The sequence below is a fragment of the Hyaena hyaena genome, unplaced genomic scaffold (genome assembly GCF_003009895.1).
Source record: "Hyaena hyaena isolate Hyena2069 unplaced genomic scaffold, ASM300989v1 scaffold_606, whole genome shotgun sequence".
In the NCBI taxonomy this organism is placed as follows: Eukaryota; Metazoa; Chordata; class Mammalia; order Carnivora; family Hyaenidae; genus Hyaena; species Hyaena hyaena.
In genome coordinates, this window is record NW_024081238.1 from 1,223,114 (window position 1) to 1,235,600 (window position 12,487).

Here is a 12,487-nt window from a genome sequence, read left to right on the forward strand (position 1 = left end):
TTCTGCAAGCAGAAAGTGAAAAGTGTCCAATATTTGAAAGAATAGAATGAAACTGTGAGATCCATCTTTGTCTATTTTATGAATTAAGAAACACCTACATCCATATGGTGTGTGGATGATAGAACTCAGGCAGAAAGCAGGAGTCTCTTGCACAATTTAGGGATCTGAGTATGGGCCTGGCAGACCCTCTGCCAGGTGAGAAAGGCCTGGAGCCTCATCAGTGAAACCCCCTATTAATCTCCATATGTCCTCTTAAATTATTTCCTAATCAATATAAGCCTGCATGGGGCAGAACTGCCAGACCAGTGGGAAGAAACTGCTGCAAGGCTGAAAACTTTGAAAAATTCAGGTAGTAATGAGTGTGGAAGAGAACAGGTTTGGAGTTCCAGGCCAGCATAGCTTATTAAAGTCTTCACATTCTGCTTGAACCAGACAGATACATCTCAGGAGTAAATACTCTGTCCCAGGAGTTGACTGAGGACTATATCCTTGTATTAAGGCAACACTGAAATAGATCAATTTAAAAAAAAAAACTGAAAACCAAGATTACTGAAAAGGATTACAGTTTTCCACCAGGAACATAACTTCTGTTTTGTATTCTTTTATTAGACAGTCAGCCAGATATGATGGCCGTAAAAGGAGACGGAGGATAGCTTTAGGAAAAAACAAAGTTTATTATACTCACAAGTCCAAGAAGGCAGTCAGAAGATAGGGATGAGGGGAAGGTTTGGGGGCCAGATAGAAAAGGTATGGCTCTGAATTGGTTAGATCAAAGACAGGCTCCTGTCGGGGTTCTTTGGTATCTCTAAGATTTAGTAGTCTCTCCTCAGTCAGAAGGTTTTGTAAGATATCAAACCATCATAACATATAGAAAATTTAAAAAATTTACAATGGAACTTCTACTAGAAGAAAAATCTATATTATTCAGAGGTAAATACCAGAATCTATAAATCTCTACAGTGTTTGTAGGTGATGTTCCTTGTAGACTAAAAACGTACTGGACATGCAAAGAAGCAGAAAATATGCAGAATAGTCAGAGGAGGAAATGAACTACCAAAAGAAACACACCTAAAGGCAAAGAGTATGTGAGAATAAATAAGATAAACATAACTTTTCAATGACTATCAAATAGAAGTTAAGGAACTTACAGGGAAAGTTATATATAATGGGTTAAGAAATGTTGACTTTCAGAATAGAGGCAGACAGTTTCTAAGAAAGTACCAAATGTGAATCCTAGAATTAAAAATATAATATTCATAAAAACTAGAAAAATAAGAACAGAATGAGAAATGTGAAAGAAGAAATAAATGGACTTCAAAGTAAGCTAATAAAAATTATCTGAAATAAATATGTTAAAAATTAAAATGAGAATAAAAAGATTAAAGACTCAGTGATCCGTGGGGCAGTATCATGTGATCAAACAGGAAGACAGAAAGTTCAGGGCAGACCAATTTGAAAAATTATGGACAGCAATCTTCCAAATGTTATTAAAGACATGAAGCCATGGAACCAAGAAGCTCAGCTCACATCAAGAATGACAAATACACAGAAAACCATAACTTAAAAAATACCAAAACTGTTAAAAATAAACATGAAAAAGAAAAATTTGAAAGCACCTAGAAAAAAAAACGGAGAAAGAACATACATAGACAATGACAATCCACAGACAGAGCTAATATTGTCAACAGACCACTCGTCAAAAACTAGGGGCTAGAAACCTATAGAATTACGTCTTTAAAGTATTAAACACACAAAAAATCAAGTGTTAAACATACCCCGCACATGTGCATGTGCGCACACACATGTACACATTGTCAAATAAGAACACAATACCCATCAGAAACATTCTTCAAAAACAAAAGTGAAATAAACACCTTTTCAGATTATTTCAGAGAATTTGTTGCAAATTATCCATGCTACAAGTAATATGAAAAGAAATTATTCCAGAGAAATAAAACTGATGTTAGTTGGACATGGGGACCCCAGAAAAGAGTGAAGACCCTGAAAACGATCATGCCAGGAGTGCCACTTGATTTGGTGCAGTATGAAGTAACAAGATATCACCTTAAGATATTTTTACCTTAATTATTTATACCCTTGTCTTCATATTTTTGTTGACACTTCAAATGTTTATAGTCAACTGATTTTAACTCTTTGAATGTTTCCAAAACCCTATCTACCATTTGAAAAATGATCATTAGATTTGAAGATCATTACCAAAAAGGCTTTCATAGTTTTCAACATGTATTATCTTAGTTTTTAATATATGTTTATTCTAAAATAATATATTCTTGTGGTCCAAAAGTGATATACGGTAAAGGCAGAAAAAAATGGAGGATACTGTTAAGTATTAAGGGGTTAAATACCAACTCTGACCATTGGTATTTCTAACTATAGTTATTATAAATATTCCATTGTACTTCTGCTGACATTGGTTCTATAAACATTTATTCAGTGTTCAAAGCATAGTGTATGTATGTGTGTATGTTTACACTTGATATTGGATTTTTTGTCACTTTTCATGTGCTGTAATGATAATTACGTACCCAATCAGATTCTAATTTCTTTTTATGATTTGTTTTAATTTTTATGTGTGCTAGATAGCCCTCTGTAAGAGATTGTGCATTTCATCATTTTTTGGTGTATAGATATCTATTGAAAAATAAGCAAAAGTTAAGTGATAACTGCTTACATCTCATTGCTAACACAGGTATGACATAGTTCGGTGTTTTGGAAGTGATGTTATTTTGGAATGGAGAAAAGCATTTTCTTCCATTTCCTCTGAAATAGTTTCAGGAAGCCTCAGAAGTTATGGAGGGAGCTTTGAGAAAGTTGGGAGGAAAATGGATAGAGAAGCGGGCACTGAAAGTGATAGAACCCAATTTCTTACCGTACATATTTTATGAATAAGACACATAGTATTTTGGTTTGCCAACTTTTAATGTGGTGCTTTTAAGAAGTGATTCATTTTTCTCTTAGATTATAATTATACTATCCACATGTTTTAAACACGTATTCTGATTTATGAATAAAAATTATTAAAGCTTGAAAAAATAAACTGAGAATTGAATTAACCATGAAAAATTCTGAATAAGTGTACATATTTTAATATTAGGACTACATTTTAGCCATTGGTTTGTACACAAACAGGATACGTCAGTCTCCCTTCCCAACAGGCTTCTTGGAATGTATGAAGTGACATCTGTCTACAATATCGAAGTTGACACACACATTCAACAGTATCCCCTGGGTTAGCATAAATTTGATTCCTAAAACTCCATCGTAACCATATGCTATGTTTTTCCAAGATTTCATCTGATATAACACATATACCTGAAAGTACAAAAGAATGAACATAAAACATTAAGTAGTAAATAAATATTTTCCACAGAATGTCAGACTTTCAAGTGCATTCTTCCATGCTGGCTCAGGGCTTCATCCTGAACATACTGCAAAATCCAACATAAGAGACTGTGAAAGATGTAGACAAGAAGTCAGTCTTTCGAGGACCTCAGAATTCAAAGAATCACACTGCAGTGAGTTATTTGGGTTTTTACTGTGCCTTCTGTGTATCCTAGACTGGGCACTGAAGAAGAGTGTAAGCCAGAAATGATATCAAGTTCAGGCAAAAAAAAAAAAAAAAAAGGTTCCAAGAATTTCCTTTATCTCTTTAGACAATGGCTCAGGAAAAGAGCAACTTAGCAAGGTAAGCATTTTTTATAATACTTAAATTACTTCAGAAAAACATCAGAGAAAAAAACCTAAGACCACCTCTCTCCCCATCTGGATCCAAAGACCAAGTGAAGAGCGTGGACTTCCACCCTGCCTGGTTGTAATGGGGATATCTTCTGAGGATATCTTGTAACCACGTTCACAAATATAACTTAATTTAGTGCCATGTGCATAAAGCCTGGTTTCAAGTGTTCCTTTAATGAGTCCATTTTCTACATGAGGTGGTTGAGAACGTGGAATTTTCTCTGTATGAAGAAGAGAGAACAAAGAGTCAGGCGCAAATATAATGTTTACATTGAAAAATACAAACAAATACTGCCTGGGGATTTTAAAATATGGATAATTTGAACAAATTAAATTATTTAAAACTGAAAATATTTGAAACTTGCGAGGATATATGTCTCCCTAATATCTATGCTACTCTCCGCTTGTTCAATATGCCCCTTCATTCTTGTCTTGTTCATCGTAAGGAGTAAAATAGGCAGAAATAGAATTCTTATCCCATATTTACAGAGTAACCCATAAGTTTTGTCTGTGTTTATTTCACAGAAGTGAAAGAACAGTGACTGACTTACTTAGATTGTAATTTACTGTATCAAGATAAAGTGGAATATAGAGAAAGGCTTCATCTTGTTCATTTATACAAAGCACAGGGGAGTGCTAACCTCATTTCAAAGAACATCATAAAGTAAATTATGCGCTACTGACCAACACAGCGTGGTATTGACTGCCATCTTCCATCTTTATACACAATTTCTACTGTGTCACGGATTACATAATTTTCTTGACACAGAACAGACATTTTTTCTCTATCATGGTAATTCACTGTAGTTGTCATATCTCGAGCATTGGGAATCTGAGGTGAAGGTGGTCATGACTGCATTTGTAGCTCTAAAAGCATTAAAATTAGATTTCTTGAATAAAAATCAGAACTTAAAAATATCAAGAGGATGATGTAGCAGAAAACAAAATGAGGTATCATAAATGGTCAAATAATAATGGCATGCTCTGGATTTAAATATGTTATACTCTTTGATACTTCAGTGTATCACATTTGGCTTATTCTCATGGTTTTCTTTATTGTTTCTTCCTTTTATTCTTTCTGTGATCATAATTTATATAAGACCTCTTTTAATTATTTCTAACTATTAAGATGTTCTAGCTAAATTACTCAGGATCAGGCACTAAATAAAGGTTTTCTGTGAATACACACCAGGAAGTGTATACTCTAAATCCTTTCAACTGTCCACATTTTACATTTAATTCAGGGAAATATTTGAGCAAACTTTATTCAAGCTATTAATGTCAGATTTTCTACTTCTAAGCTGATATGAGTATTGTATATTTCATAAGAAATTTTTTTTGCTATATTTATTTTTTTTAATTTTTTTTTAATTTTTATTCAGGTTTTGAGAGACAGAGAGAGACAGAGCATGAGCGGGTGAGGGGCAGAGAAAGGAAGACACAGAATCCAAAGCAGGCTCCAGGCTCCGATCTGTCAGCACAGAGCCTGATGTGGGGCTCGAACTCACAAACAGTGAGATCGTGACCCGAGCCGAAGTCGGACACTCAACCGACTGAGCCACCCAGGCGCCCCTCCTCTTGATAAGTCTTGCCAGAGGTTGAATTTAGCTGAATTTTATCATGATATCACCTAATTGTGCACACTACATATACTTGTTCTTTATACAACCATACCACAATAAAACTATTATAAAAAGAAAAACGATTAGAAAACACAAACATTTGGAAATTAAACAACAAACTTCTGAATAACTGACATGTCAAAGAAGAAATCAGAAGAATATTAGAAAGAAAATATCTTACATCGAATTTAATAAAAAATAAAATGCATATAAAAATTTTCAAGACACGGCTATAATAGTACTTAGAAAGCAAAATGTAGTTGTAAAGTTTATATTTTAAAAATAGGATGGTTTAAGCCCATGTTTTTAATTTCTACCTTAAGAAATGAGAAAAAGAGGGGCATCTAGTGGCTCAGTCAGTTAGACATCCAACTTTTAAATTTTTTAATGTTTTAGTTATTTCTAAGAGAGAGAGAGAGGCAGCATAAGCAGGAGAGGGTCAGAGAGAGAGGGAGAAACAGAATCCAAAGCAGGCTCCAGGCTCTGAGCTAGCTGTCAGCACAAAGCCGGACACAGGGCTTGAACCCATGAACCGTGAGATCATGATTTGAGCCGAAGTCAGATGCTCAACCACTGAGCCACCCAGGTGCCCCAGGCATCCAACTCCTGATTTTGGCTAAGGTTATGATCTCACAATTTCATGGGTTCGAGTCTTACATCCAGCTCTGCACACTGACAGCATGCAACCTGCTTGGGATTCTTCCTCTCTCTGCCCTTCCCCACTCGTGCCTTCTCTGTCTCTCTCAAAATAAATAAATAAGCTTAAAAAAAGAAATATGAAAAAGTAAAATTAAAATCAAAGTAATTACAAGAAAGAAAACAAATCAGTGGAAGAGAGAAAACAAAGAAAATGGAGAAAGACATGTAAAAAAGAAGAGAGAAAATGAATAAAGCAAAAATAATGAATGTTAGTAAATCTAAAAAAAATAGAAAAAAGAAAATGGAGAAAATTAAGAGTATTTAAATTGGTTATTTAAAAATACCTAGAAAGAGTGATCTAGATAAAAGACAAACAAATATCAATATCAAGAATGAAAAAAGTGTTATCATCACAGATACTATAGAATTAAAAGGAAGATGGAATATTGGCTATGAGAACAACTGTATACTAACCAATTTGATAAATTAAATAGTGAAAAAATGGTGATTTTTTTGAAAAAACAACTTGTTCACACTGACAAAAGACTATTAATATAGAAAATCTGAATAGCCCCTACCACCTATGGAAGAAATTAAATTTTCTATCAAAAAAAATTTTTTTTAAACCCCATCTGTATATCAGGTGACTTCATAGGTGAATTTTATCAGTTACTTAAGGGAAAAAGAGTACAATAATAATATGTGTAATAATATTGCACATGTACCTTCAGAACAATAGAGGGTTACAGAACACTTCTCAGCTAGATTGCTGAGTCTATAATATCCCTGACAACAAAACCTGGCAGAGACATTACAAGAAAACATAACTGTAGATTAATATCCCACATGAACACAGATGTAAAAAAAATCTTAAAAATATATCAGCAAATTTAGTACATGAAAATATATCACTAACCGAGTTGACTTAAGAAATGAGAGATTTAGGGGCACCTGGGTGGCTCAGTCAGTTGAGCATCCAAATATGGCTCAGGTCATGATCTCAGGATCCATGGGTTCGAGCCCTGCACCGGGCTCTGTGCTGACAGCTCAGAGCTTGGAGCCTCCCTCTGATTCTGTGTCTCCATCTCTCTCTGCTCCTCCCCTGTTTGTGCTCTGTCTCTCTCTGCCTCTCACAAATAAATAAACATTTAAAAAATTTAAAAAAAGAAATGAGAGATTTAGGGGCATCTGGGTGGCTAAGTCAGTGTGACCTCGGCTTAGGTCATGATCGTGGTACATGAGTTTGAGCCCTGAGTTGGGCCCTGTGTTGACAGCTCAGAGCCTGGATCCTGCTTTGGATTCTATGTCTCCCCATCTCTCTTCCCCTCCCCTCCTACAGTCTGTCCCTCTCTCAAAAATAAATAAACATTAAAATAAATAAATAAATAAATAAATAATTTATTCAACATTTAAAAACTTATATATGCAATTCATTATAATAACAGAATTAAGAAAGCCATATTATCATGTTAATAGTACATCAAAAGCACTTGAAACATCAGTGGTTGATGATAAAATTGACTCAGCTAAGTAGGAATAGGAAATAATTCCTTTGATCCAATAAAGGATATCTATAAAAATCCTAAGCTGACATTATCATTGTGATAAAATGTTAAATGCCCTCTCCCAGTGGTCAGGATTAAGGGAAAGATGTTTGTTCCTTTAAACAGTTTATTTAAGGTCCTAGCCAATGCAATAAGAAAATAAACAAAAAGTAAAAATAAGAACAGACTCTGACAGATAAAATCTTGTATTTGCAATGATATAACTGCTGATAGAAAATTGTAACAGATCTAAAAACAAAAATTGTAATAGATCTATAAAGTGATACATAAAATGAGGCAACTTAATATAGTTTCAAACTAAAAATCAATAAAATTAAATGCATTTCTTTATATTTGCAGTAAAACTGGAAAATATAATTTTGAAAAATTGCATTTATAGCATAAAAATATGAAATAGGAATCTTTTTTTATAACCATAAAACTTCTACACTTAAAACTTTATTGGGAAAATGGAAGCAGAAAAAATAATTGAAGAGATCTAGTATGTTTATGGATTGAATACTCAATATGATTAAGATGATAATATTCCCTAATTTATTTTTCATTATACAAACCATCCATTTGATTATACAAGCAGATATCTTATAGAAATTTATAAGCTTTCCTTGAAATTTTTATGGAAAGGAAAAGGCAAGAATAAGTAAAGCAATTTTGAATAGCAAGAATATATTAGCACAAATCAGACTTCAAGACTTATAAACTATAGTCACCAAGGCAATGGGGCAGGAATAAAGATAGATAAATAGATACATAGGCTGAGTAAAGCGTCTAGAAGTAGATCAATACTTACATAGGTAACTGATTTTCATTTCAAAGTCTTTTCCACACAATTGCTAGAACAATTGCTACCTGTATTTTTAAAAAATCAACCCCTATTTTATACCAAGCTCAAAAATTAATATAATATGGATGATATACCTAAATATAAATGCTAAAACTATAAAGCTTCTAGAAGAAAATGTAGAGCATATATGCTTCATTCCATGTAAATATTTCTTATTTCCTTTTACAAGAGAACGAAAAATATGTTGAACCATAGATAGTAGATTGGGTTTTGATATTGATGTGATGCCACTTTCCATGTATTCTAGGCTTGGGGAAATTGGTTAAAATAATTGAGAATAGTAAGTTAAGGTGTCCTACTGACAGAGAAGAGAGATACAAATACGAAAAGTGGAAAAATGGAATAAGGCCTGATCTATTCAATAGGAATTGGTGGTGTTAATAGGATGTAGAGGTTTCAAGACAGATAAACACATAAATAAACAGGTGACAAGAGAGATGCCTTCATCCATAAATAGATACATACTTATATGAATACACTAATAGATATATTGACAGGTACGTAGATACATACTAGTTGTAAGCAGAGGCATAGGTACCTTTGTGTGTAATAAAGGGAGTTAAGAGCAATGGTATTCCAATAGTAATTAGTACACCTACTGCCCAGATGTTAATTTAAAGCCAGGTTTGTAGGTGGTATGTTACACAGCTAACTAATACAGTAATGATACAATAATATTAATACAACAATGATACAATGAATATTTAGAAGCAGTGCTTCCGCTATTTTTAAAATTACCTTCCAGCTTGAAAATTGTAATAATAAATAGCTAATTTTTTAAGGCACAAAGATCATTCTTTTACAAGTTAGAAAGAAATCAAATAAATTCTTTAAAACATTATAAATAAGAGCTTACCTGTGCAGGTTATTTCAGGCTCCCACCTTCCATTTACGCAGATCAAGTGCTTGTAGTCTGATCTTCCTCTACATTTGTAATGCATATTGGTATTATGATCAAATTCAATCACCTCATATGAAAACAACTGTGATGATTTACACTTCTTAAGTTCATTTGTTGCTATAAAATTAAAATATTCCCTTGACAAGACTAATCATAAAAATCAAAACTACTACATAAAAAATAGCAATAGAGTCAATAGTCTATTTTATGCTCACAAATCCCACCAAGTCATCCTGATCATATTGCATGAAATGGGCTTGTCAAAAAGACGGAAATAACAAGTGTTGGTGAGGATGTGGAGAAAAGGGAACACTTGTGCATTGTTGGTGGGAATGTAAATTTGTGCGGCCACTTCGGAAAACAGTATGGAAGAGCCTCAAAAAATTAAAAATAGAACTACCGTATGATCTAGCAATTTCACTTCTAAGTATTTATCTGAAAAAAAAAATGAAAACACTAACTTGAAAAGGCATATGCACCCCATATTTATTGCAGCATTATTTACAATAGGCAAGATATGGAAGCCATCTAAATGTCCATTGGCACATGAATAAAGATGTGGCATATAAATAAAATGGAATATTTATTCAGTCATAAAAAACAATAAAATCTTGCCATTTACACCAACATGGATAGACCTTAGGGAGTTATGATAAGAAAAATAAGTCAGACAGATAAATACCATATTATTTACTTATATTTGGAATCTAAAAAACAAATTGAAAAACTCATGTATATAAAGAACAAATTGGTAATTGCCAGAGGCAGGGGTAGAGTTGGGTGAAATGGGCGAAGGGAATCAAAAGATACAAACTTCCAGTTATAAAATAAATAAGTCATGGGGATGTAACAGCATAGTGACTATAGTTAATAATACTGTGCTGTATATTTATAAGTTGCTGAGAAGTAGATCTTGAAAATTCTCATCACAAGAAAAAACTATCTATAACTGTATATGGTGATAGATGTTAGATTTAGTGTGATCATTTCACAATGTATACAAATATCACATCATTATGTTGTACACCTAAAATGAACATAATGCTGTATGTCAATTATAAATATATATACATATGAAAATTAAAATCGACCTTAGAAAAGAAATTGGTTATTTAAAGTCATGAACTGTTTTCTGTACATGCTCTTAGAATCTTTGAGAAGCTATTTTTTTACACCTAACCATCCTATAATCCAATAATATTATAATGTCATAATAATAAATTTTTGCTAGCTTCAATATGTTACATATAGACTATAGAAGCTTTTTATATAGCTATATATTTCAATAATTCAGTTAAGAATGGGAGTCCTTTTTGAAGTTGATAAATCTCTTCATAGGTCTTTGCTAGTATTTGTTGTTTAAATTAACAAGATGAAGGAGGCAAACTCAAATAAATTGGCCAAAGAAAAGATTTTGAAATGCAACCTTAAGAAAAAATGAACAAAAAGGAGTCTAATTTAAAACAAACTAGAGGCTCCAGTCTTAGTCCTATTTTTAGAATTGGTCCCAAGTGTTGACGGAGATAAAACAAGGTATTCTTCAAGAGATAGTAACTGAAGAAAGATCTGTAATCAAAAGGAGTGGGGGTGGTTGTTATCATGTCCAATTTTCAAAAGGATTTCTTTGTTCGTGAGGAGAAAATAAACCTATGGAGAAAAGTGAAAGGAAGAGTGGAGGTACAGAATAAACACTGAGAGAGGAAAACTGGAGTAAAATCTAAGGTAGCTGGAAATGTTACATTAAATGTAATATAGGCAGAGGATTCACATTAAGGAAAACTCTGAGACCAGAGCAGAGTAATCATTGAAGCAGATGTTTTGATGTTAAGTTATAATGAAAAGATGAGAGTTTTCATGCCTGATCTCACCTTTGGTTTTTTCCCACAAATGACAGAAATGAGGTGAGATCATTTGTGGCACTAGGAGAGCACTAACATGAAGTTGGTCTTCGGGGACTGGCAGTACCTTTGACAGGAATGTATTTAGCAACGATGTTTAATAAGCAACAAAATTTATTGATCTATTTAACAAACTCCTGTTGAGTGCCTTCTCTATGCCAGCCAGTCTTCTGAGTATTGGGAATAAATCAGTGAAGTATGAAACCCTGTTGTCATGGAGATTGACTCCCAGCTGTATCTTCTCTTGGGATTAATTAATGCCTAGAAATTGGCTGAATAAATAAGACTAGACATCCTGGTTTCTCTTTGAACGTAGAACCCAGAGAAACTCTTGGAAAGAACTCATCCAAAGGGTAAAGTGAAAGGAGGCCCCCAAGGTTCTTCAAATTTGTCCTCAGAGTGCAGAATGATTCACTTATAGTATCTGAATTTTTTCTTGGCCCAATCTCCCTTGCCTCCTGTGACTGAGTTATACTACCGACTGCCCACCCTCCAGCACATGAGTTTCTTTTGCTGCATTTGAAACTGCCTGAGTAATCACCAATGTTAGAAAACTTGAGAGAGGCAAGATTCCTCTGGGAGTATAGCTGGTGGTTTTCTGTCAACTTATTTCCTTGTTTTCCAGGGCCTGAAAGAAGAAGTGCCGTATAAGAACAAACAAACAAAAAAAACCATTTATGTAAAGATAGTTATAAATTTGCAGGTTTTATATATATACCTGCAAGTATAAGTAAAGAAGTAAAGTCAGTATCAGGGACAGGGAGAGTCATAAAATCCAATTGCTAGTTTATATTTTTCCCCTGTTGGTACATATTGAACCATAACAACAAATGTTTGAATTTGTTGTTTATAATTTAAGACCTGACATGTTTGACAAATATCTCTAAATTTCAAAAACATTGTGACAGGCATAGTTTTTATAATAAAAATGTTAAGTTTTATTGAATGGCAATTCAAGAAATGCTGTTCTCACCAACACACTGAAGAAGTTGGGTCCACATTCCACTAACACATGTAAATTGATCTGTGTCCAATCAATATAAATGTTTCTCTGCACTTGAACTCCACTGAAGCTCCATGGTGATAGGGAGGGGCAGAAGACTCAACAACATAGCCATAATCAAGTCCAGGTATATCGCCACACGTACTGCCCTCTGTGAAAAATGCAAAAAAAAAAAAAAAAGTTTATATTTAAAATAGAATTTATGTGGTTATATGCATATAAACAAAAAGTGTTGATTTAATCAAGTTTGAATGTTCAT

The 12,487-nt window shown here is 33.5% G+C and overlaps 1 long non-coding RNA gene across 1 annotated transcript; it reads right to left on the reverse strand.

Moving 5' to 3' along the window:
* Positions 1-2,980: 2,980 nt before the first annotated feature.
* LOC120248732 lies at positions 2,981-12,374 on the reverse strand. The gene is made up of 4 exons (XR_005532672.1): positions 12,199-12,374; positions 9,283-9,444; positions 4,441-4,623; positions 2,981-3,977 (listed from the first exon to the last, which is right to left on the reverse strand). It is a non-coding gene; the product is annotated as an uncharacterized LOC120248732 (long non-coding RNA).
* Positions 12,375-12,487: the final 113 nt, after the last annotated feature.